We start from the raw sequence: 8,127 nt of genomic DNA on the forward strand, positions 1-8,127 counted from the left end.
ATAAATGAGCTTAACTTCCTTCTTGGATTGTGACCAAGCTGGAGGGAGGTTTTGTCTCTCCCAACAAGCTGAAGGAGGAATTTGGTAGTTTTGTTCTGAGATTATCTCTGGAGAGTTAAGATTTTCATGGAGAAAATCTTTGACATCCAGGTAGAGGTTTCACTTAGAAGAAACTAATTTCCCTGAGACCAATCTTCATCTGGCAGTGATTCATCTAGCAGAATTCTATTGGCTAAGGTATTTCAAAGTTTTCCACCTATAACTTTGAGTTACTTAGTACAGAAGCTAAACGTAGAGTTTTTCCTTTTTCTTCCTTATTAATTATTGTTATTAAGTTAGATTAAGTCAGATAGCATTTTTTGGGTTTCTCTTAGATAGCACAGGGAGATTAAGCAGGGCCTACAGAAGAAAAGAAAGGCTCTCTTTTCCAAAGAGACTTAGACAGTTGGGTGGAGTTAGTTTGGATAGATTTAGGATCATATTTACCAGTTCCTTTTATTCCTTTTTGTAAAATAAACTTCATTTTTCATAAACCAAGGGTTTGTGCTTCACTGGTCCTGTGGAGTTCCTAGGTGGTTTGTAACACCTAACATCCCTCTAGGACTCTCCACAATACACATGTGTGGGTTCAGTCAAAGGGGAAGCTAACATCAAATAAAAAGGGATTTTCAAACAGAATAAGGGGGTACAATTTATATTAAATTTGTCACTTAATATGTATATGTCATTGGCTTTTTAATTGGAGGTCTGTGAAAGATCCTTCAGCAACTTCACATTTGATTGTAACAAATCCTCTTGAGGCAATGGCTGTTTGGTATGTATCTTTATATTATGGACCTAATGTTGGTCCATGTTTAGGTAAATGTCAGAATTGAATCATCCTAAATCTGACCCTAAGCACTTTTGGCCACAATGAGAGAGAGACAGACAGACAGAGACATAGAGAGAGACACAGAGAAACACAGAGAGAGACAGAGAGAGTAAAGCAAAGCAGTTATGTACCCTTCCCCACCCTTACCCTATTGGAAGAAGGAGAAAGGCTGGTATGGTACAGATGAGAAATACAAGCAGTAGGGCAGAAAAAAATCACTTTGAATGACTGGCTGAAGATTTGAATGGAAGGTGATCTAAAGTATTGGAGTCCAAGTTAAATTAAACCCCAACATTTCATTAAGATTCATAAATTAAGTTTAATCTAAATCCAGGTAACTGCTTTGGACTAATTAGTATAGAGAAGTTCCATATAGTATACAATATTTGAACTTAAGGGTTTTTGTAATAATGAGTTGTATGTGCTGATATGGGACTGTAATATTGATGATAAGATGGCCCAAGTTCCTCCAATGATATGAGGACCTGAAGCTGAGTGAGAGTGGAATCCCTAGATGAATACCAGATAGTGATAGTGAACACCAAGACCCCATAGGAATACTTGTAACTAAGCTAAACACCAAGCTTCAACATAACAGTGTCCCAGGAATAAGTGATCAAATAGGAGGTTGTGAATTGGATCCCACAGCTGCCTTGATTGCTTATCCTGGCTTCAAAGCTGATGGACAATACTATTGACTGATACTTAACTCTAATTTGAGTAATCCCTCTTCCCTTAGATATCCAAGGATATGTGATTGATCCTTAGGGTAATGATGACAACCGCCTAAGTAAGTTTAGGATTTAATAGCAAAAAACTTAGGGAAGGGAATAGGGCTGAAGGAAAGAGGTGTAAGGAAAGCTTTTCTAAAACTACTGATGATCAGGTGTTATCAATTTAAGGTAATCAGGTCTGAGATTATCAGCTCGAGAGGTTTGTCCCTCAATTATAACCTAGCCAGCCAGGCTGCTTGGCCTGAACCAGTTTGTTTTATGGAATTGATGTTACTTCTTCCTTGATGATCAATTGACTAAGATATATAGTTCGGCTTCACACAGCAGTTGAGAATGTGGTAGTGAATAGAATTGGATTCAGGTATCCTGGATTGATTTGGCCTATCCAGGATCCCAACCAACTTCCCACCAGAAATCCCCTTCTCCAAAATGAGAGAGCCTCTTTTTCAAAATTCAAGTTTATATAGTCTGCCCTCAACTGTCTGTCCCTTGCTGGATCATGGCAAGCTCGGTGGTTCCAAATCCTAAACTGCTGTCAATCATCCTGTTCTCCATTTTGCATAGCAGAAATGATATTACAAAGTCCTGAAAAGCTTCTGTTTATAGAAGCTTGAAAACCAAAATTTTGGGTTTTGTCAATGTTTTATTTCTAAGGTGGAGTATTCTCTATATTGGCCTTAAATGCCATCAGTTTAAATGTTAGTTAAAATATCTGAAGTTGTAAAATCTTAATTCTCCAACAACAGAGCATATAGAACTTGTCATTTGGGAGCCAAAATAAAGGGCCAGCATTTGTGATTTTGTATTTTAATTTTTTTCTTTATAGCTTTCAGCATCGTAAATGTGAAAACTATTGTATATAGTGCTGTCAATTTTTAAAAAACATGTTATATTGCATTGGGAGTCTTTAGTTCTCTATTCTCAGTCTGAGTGGTGCTACACTGCTTGCCAGAGATGGAGACATGTCTCAACTCATTCATGCCTGCCCATCTGATGATACTGATGAGCGCGTTTCCACAAATGTTCTACAGGGGTCCCTCAAATACTGGGGAACCTTCTTACCTTTCCACTACATTGTAAATATTCCAGTTTAAATTGAGTTGTCCACCTTTTATCCTCACACTTATTCCATGACCAGTCTAATTTCTTTTTAACATATTATGTTTTCATTCTTGTTTATACCTGGCCTATTCTTTGATTTAACTGATTAACTTAATGCAGATTCCAAGTAAGCTTCACTCATACATAAATGACGAAGCTGAGTCCAAGAAAAAGAAAGCATTCTTTTTACCAAAGATCACATAGTGGCACTTAAACCTAGAGTTTAGGTCTTTTGGCTCTCATTCAGTGTTCTGCACAATACACTATTAGGTTAGGCCATCCAGCAAAAATCTTTCCTAGACCCAGAAAACATGGATAGTTAGATGTTGATGTCCATGTTGATGATGATGATGATGTTGATGATGTCGATGTTGTTGCTCATGGTGATGATGTGGATGACATTTTTATTGATGATTCAGATGTTGATATTGATGATGTTGATGATGTCTTTGATGATGATGTTGATGTTAATAATGTTGATGATTTCGATGTTGATGACAATGATGATGATGTTGATATTAATGATGATGACGATGATGTTGATGTTATTCTTGATGATGATGATGATGATGTCATTGTTGATGATGATGATTGAATTTAGAGTTGGAGGTTTTCCTATCATTTGAATCTTTCTAACCCTTTCCACTATAATGATTAAAATTTTCTTGGAGATTGCCTCCAACCTCTTTCGCCCTTCTATTGTACTGGTCTTTTCCCTCCATCCCCCTATGCACTTCTTTATGGCAAATTGAATTACCCCATTTTATTTATTTTCCCATTTCTCTTAGCATTATTTTCATTTTTACTCAGAGTTTACACACACACACACATGTTTATATGCATATATACATATATATGTAAGTATACTGATATTTCATCCAATACAGATTGTCACTATTCCCTGTAAGTATATTTTTTATAGCTACCCTGATGACAATAACAATTTTTAGTAGTTACCAAAATCTTCTTTTCTTCTAGGAATACAAACCATTTGAACTTACTGGGTCCCTTAAAAAGTTTTTTTGTTTGTTTGTTTGTCCCTTTATTATCTTTTGTTGATTCTCTTGAGTTCTGTGTTTGGGCATCAAATTTTCTGTTTAAGTCAGGTCTTTTCTTTAGGAATGCTTGGAAGTCTTGTATTTTATTAAATGACCATACTTTCCACTTCAAGAATATAGTCAATTTTGCTGGGTAGTGATTCTTGGTTGTAGACCCAGTTCCCTTGCTTTCCAGAATATCATATTCCATGCCTTTTAGTCCTTCAGTGTGGATGCAGCCAGGTCCTGTGTTATCCTAACTCTGGTTAAATGAAATCTGAATGTTTTCTTCTCAGTAGTTTGTAGTATCTTTTCCTTGGTCTGGTAGTTCTTGAATTTGGCTATAACATTCCTGGGTGTTGTCAATTGGAGATTAAATGTAGGAGGTGATCTGTGGATTCTTTCAATCTCCACTTTTCCCTCTTGTTCAATAATGTCAGGGCAGTTTTCGTGGATAATTTCCTGTAGAATGATGTCCAGACTTTTACTTTTGTCATGATTTTATGGTAGTTCGATAATTCTTAAATTATCACTGGTTTTATTTTCTAGGTCTGTAGTTTTATCAGTGAGGTGTTTCATATTTTCCTCAATTTTTTCATTCTTTTGATTTGGGTTTGGTAGACTCAAAACCTGACTGGTTATTGCCAATGGGCAAGAAATATTCAGGAAAATATTTTGTGATTAATGGTTAAAAAGTGTTTAGTGTTTTTAACTGAACACCACAGATTCCTCTTTTCTGCCAGAGGAAAAAATGAAAAAAACTTAGAGGTGAAACTGATACAATTACAGTTTTTTTCTTGGAGCCACAGGAAAAAGTAGAGTAAAGAGATAAGAAAAGAAGATAAAGAACTTTGAAAAGGATTTGGCAGGCTTTGAAAATGAATGTACTGAATGTACAATAACAATCCCTTCCTCCTTTGGGGAAATAAGGGAAGGATTAAACATTAGAAAGGTAAATGGAGAAAGATTTTTAAAAACTCAATTCAGGATTTTTGAGTGAGGTAAGTAAAAGTTTTATGAGATATTACACAGTAATATTAGTAAATATTTAAAAAGTTAAATTAAAACAAATTTAAAGTTTAAATTTATCTTATATCAATATCAGAATGTGTTTTCAAAGAGCTCCTTCCATTCTGTACTCTTTCTAACTCTTCTGCATTTTATGTATTTCATAACTATTAGCCTTTTCAAATTTTTTAAATCCAAGTTTTTTTTTCAATTGGTTATTTTGTTCTTTATTCATGAATGGTTTTTTCTAGATATCTTAATTTTTACTTCATTTCATTGCCTAATTTTCTCTCTTTGGTACATTTTTAAATTTTACCTTTCTGTTTATCTTAGCATTGCCAATTCTATAAGAATTTCTTTAACTACTTACGAGCATCTTTCTCAATATATATTGAGTTTTATCTAAATTACTTCTTATATTTTCTAGTTGATTTCATTGCCCACTGATCTCCTTATTTCAACTCCTCTTTCTTAAACTCATTTTCTATATATCTAGAGGGTAATTTTTAACTATTAATTATGGGGATAAATCAATATCTTCCTTCCTAGAGAGATACAAGGCACTCCTTTACCCAAAGTAAGATTCAGGGCCTACCTTCAAAGGACATCACAGAATGTCAAAATTAGAAGGAACATGGTACATAGAAGAAGAAACAAAAACCAGGAGAAGCCCAATATCATGATGGAGGTCATGTAGCTAGGGAAAGGCCATGCTGAGATTGGTTGCTTTGATGTCTTGACTACCCAGACTATCTTTCTCTGCCTCTGGGGATGATTATCCATTTTCCAGAAGAAGAAACTGATACAAAAAATTAAATAGGTGACACAGCTAGTTTGGGAGGCCATTTTTGAACTCGGGCTTTATTGGGATTATAACCCTAAAATTCTCCAATATGTAAATAAGGTCTGTCAGCCACAGTTATGAACTGATAACTATTTTTAAAGGAACTATTTCACTTCAATAAATAGAATACAAGACCTTCCTCATGATCTGAGACCCCTTCCCCCTTGTTCAAGACATAACATTTATAAACTTCAAGTTTAAATAGTAATCTATTGCTACAGTCCCTTCTAGCCTGGTTCAACCCAAAATATACATTTTAATTGGTGGATTAAATTAGTCAGGAGCACAAGTGACCAAAGAGTTCTCAGGGTTGGAACATGTAGTGAAATGCCCTTGTCTATACTCTATCTTAAAATAATTAATCATAATTGTATTGTGAAATTAAGGTTAGGTCATTGTCCTTACTTCATTAGATGTATATCAAAGTTTTTTAATGCATAAAATAGTCACTAATTCTATGGAATTATATTAAATGAATAATGCCAATTGAGATTTAATTCAGGGATAAAAATCAATGATTTAGGATGGGCAGGGGTCTGTTTACATCTATTTATAAACTCCGATAAGGACAGCTTAGTTGATAAGAAAGTAACAGGACATGGGAGACGNTATAAACTCTGATAAGGACAGCTTAGTTGATAAGAAAGTAACAGGACATGGGAGACGATCTTGACTGTTAACTCAGCTGCTTCTCCAAAGTGCCATTGAGTCACAAGTTTATTATATATGAAAATTCAAACTCCCCTTTGCCCAAAAGCACAGAGAAATATTTACAGCTTTGTAGACATTGCAATTAGTTTAGACAACACACAGAAACCTCAGAAACTTCAAGGTGAAGATAAGAGTACAAGGCTGGATTGTAACTGCCTCATCATCAGTTAAGTCTGGGAATATTTTGCTGGGTCAGGAAGTCCCTGAATTTTTTGACCTCAAATGTCTAAAACCACTCTTTGAGACCCAGCAGCTGCATTCTTGACCAAAGGGGAGAATTTTAACCTCTTGACTTCTGGTTTGCTAAGAGCTTTAAGCTTTTCAATAAGGCCACAATACTTTTCAACAAGAAAGGGTGTGGATCAAAAAAGGGGTGAAAAGAGGAGTCAGATTTTTATCTATTTGAGACTCTGTTTCTATTATAGGCTTCCCACATATTCACTCTTTTTGTTTAAATTGAATAGGGCATCCACCTGTTGGGCTGTGTAAATCTGTCTTAAGAGATCCAAGGGAAACTTTTAAGTTACACAGATTTGGGGATAAAAAGAAAAGAGGACAAAAGCAATGATCCAATGATTGCTAAGTGCATTGACAAAAAGCCAATTGGGGGCAGTCCCCTTTGGCATACGAGTGCACATTCAAAACAAATGCATTCATCTCCCCATAGTTCTAGCAACTGCACCCCATAGTTTATTTTGAATCATCTTGATGCAGTGTAGGATTTCTGAAGACATCATCATGGTGCATTCTCCAAACAAGTTCATTGTCTGGATTCTGGGCAGATGGCATATTTCTTATCCTGAAATTACTCTCAAAAGAATTTAAACTTTACATTATAGATTATAATACATACATTTTCCCCCTCAAGAGAGTTTAAGGCTAATATCCCAATCAGCTAAGAATACATGGCTGAGTTTTGGAGTTGTGTGAATCAATTGGCAAAAAAAAAATTTAAAAATTTAAAAATCCAAATAAGAGAGAAATTAACTTGTGAATGAAATGTAAAATATCAAAATCTTATGTGCAAAAATGTAGGGGAAAATAAACTTATATCAGGTTCTTGAATCAAGGTCCAAGTAAAGTGATTTAAGCAATGGTGTAATTACCCATTCAATAGCCAAGACTATTACCACACTTATAAGAGAAAGAAAAGGACCAAATTTTTATGAGAAATGGAAGTGTCTTTCCCTGGCCTAATTTGCTTGCACTTTTCAGGGATAGGGTGAGCCAGGATAATGGCCAACCTTTGGTACTTAGCTAGGATGAAGCTCAAGGAAGTCTAGCCTCTAACATATGTCAGAAAAGCTGCAACCCTGAACCCCAAACTAAGTTTAAGTCCTTCAGTATTGCCATGAGAAAGTTCTGTCAATCCTTTTTGGATTGGTACTGTCTTTTTTTGACCTTGTGGTGCTAGGTACTGTGCAGTTTCTCACCAATCCCATTGGACTTGGTGGTCTCATTGACATTGTGGCTCTTTTGTTCCCCTCTCCTTGAATCAGACAGAATCATTAATTATAGTCCCATGATATTTACCAATTCATGTCAGGTTTCCATAGACTAAGGCTTTGTGAGTATGCATTAATATTGAACTTATATTATTGTAAAATCAAAAAGGATTGATATTGATTATATGTACTTTAAGTACAAGAAATGAAAAAAGGGAAAAAAGTCTAATTATTCTATATAAAAATTAAAAGGAAAAGCAATAAGAAAATTAAAAATTCAGGAAAAAATACATTTTTAAGTAAATAAGTACAAAAAGTTTTAAAAATAAAAAATATATGTGTACACACACATATATATATGCATATATATATATAT

Source organism: Gracilinanus agilis, chromosome 6 (assembly GCF_016433145.1).
Source record: "Gracilinanus agilis isolate LMUSP501 chromosome 6, AgileGrace, whole genome shotgun sequence".
In the NCBI taxonomy this organism is placed as follows: domain Eukaryota; kingdom Metazoa; phylum Chordata; class Mammalia; order Didelphimorphia; family Didelphidae; genus Gracilinanus; species Gracilinanus agilis.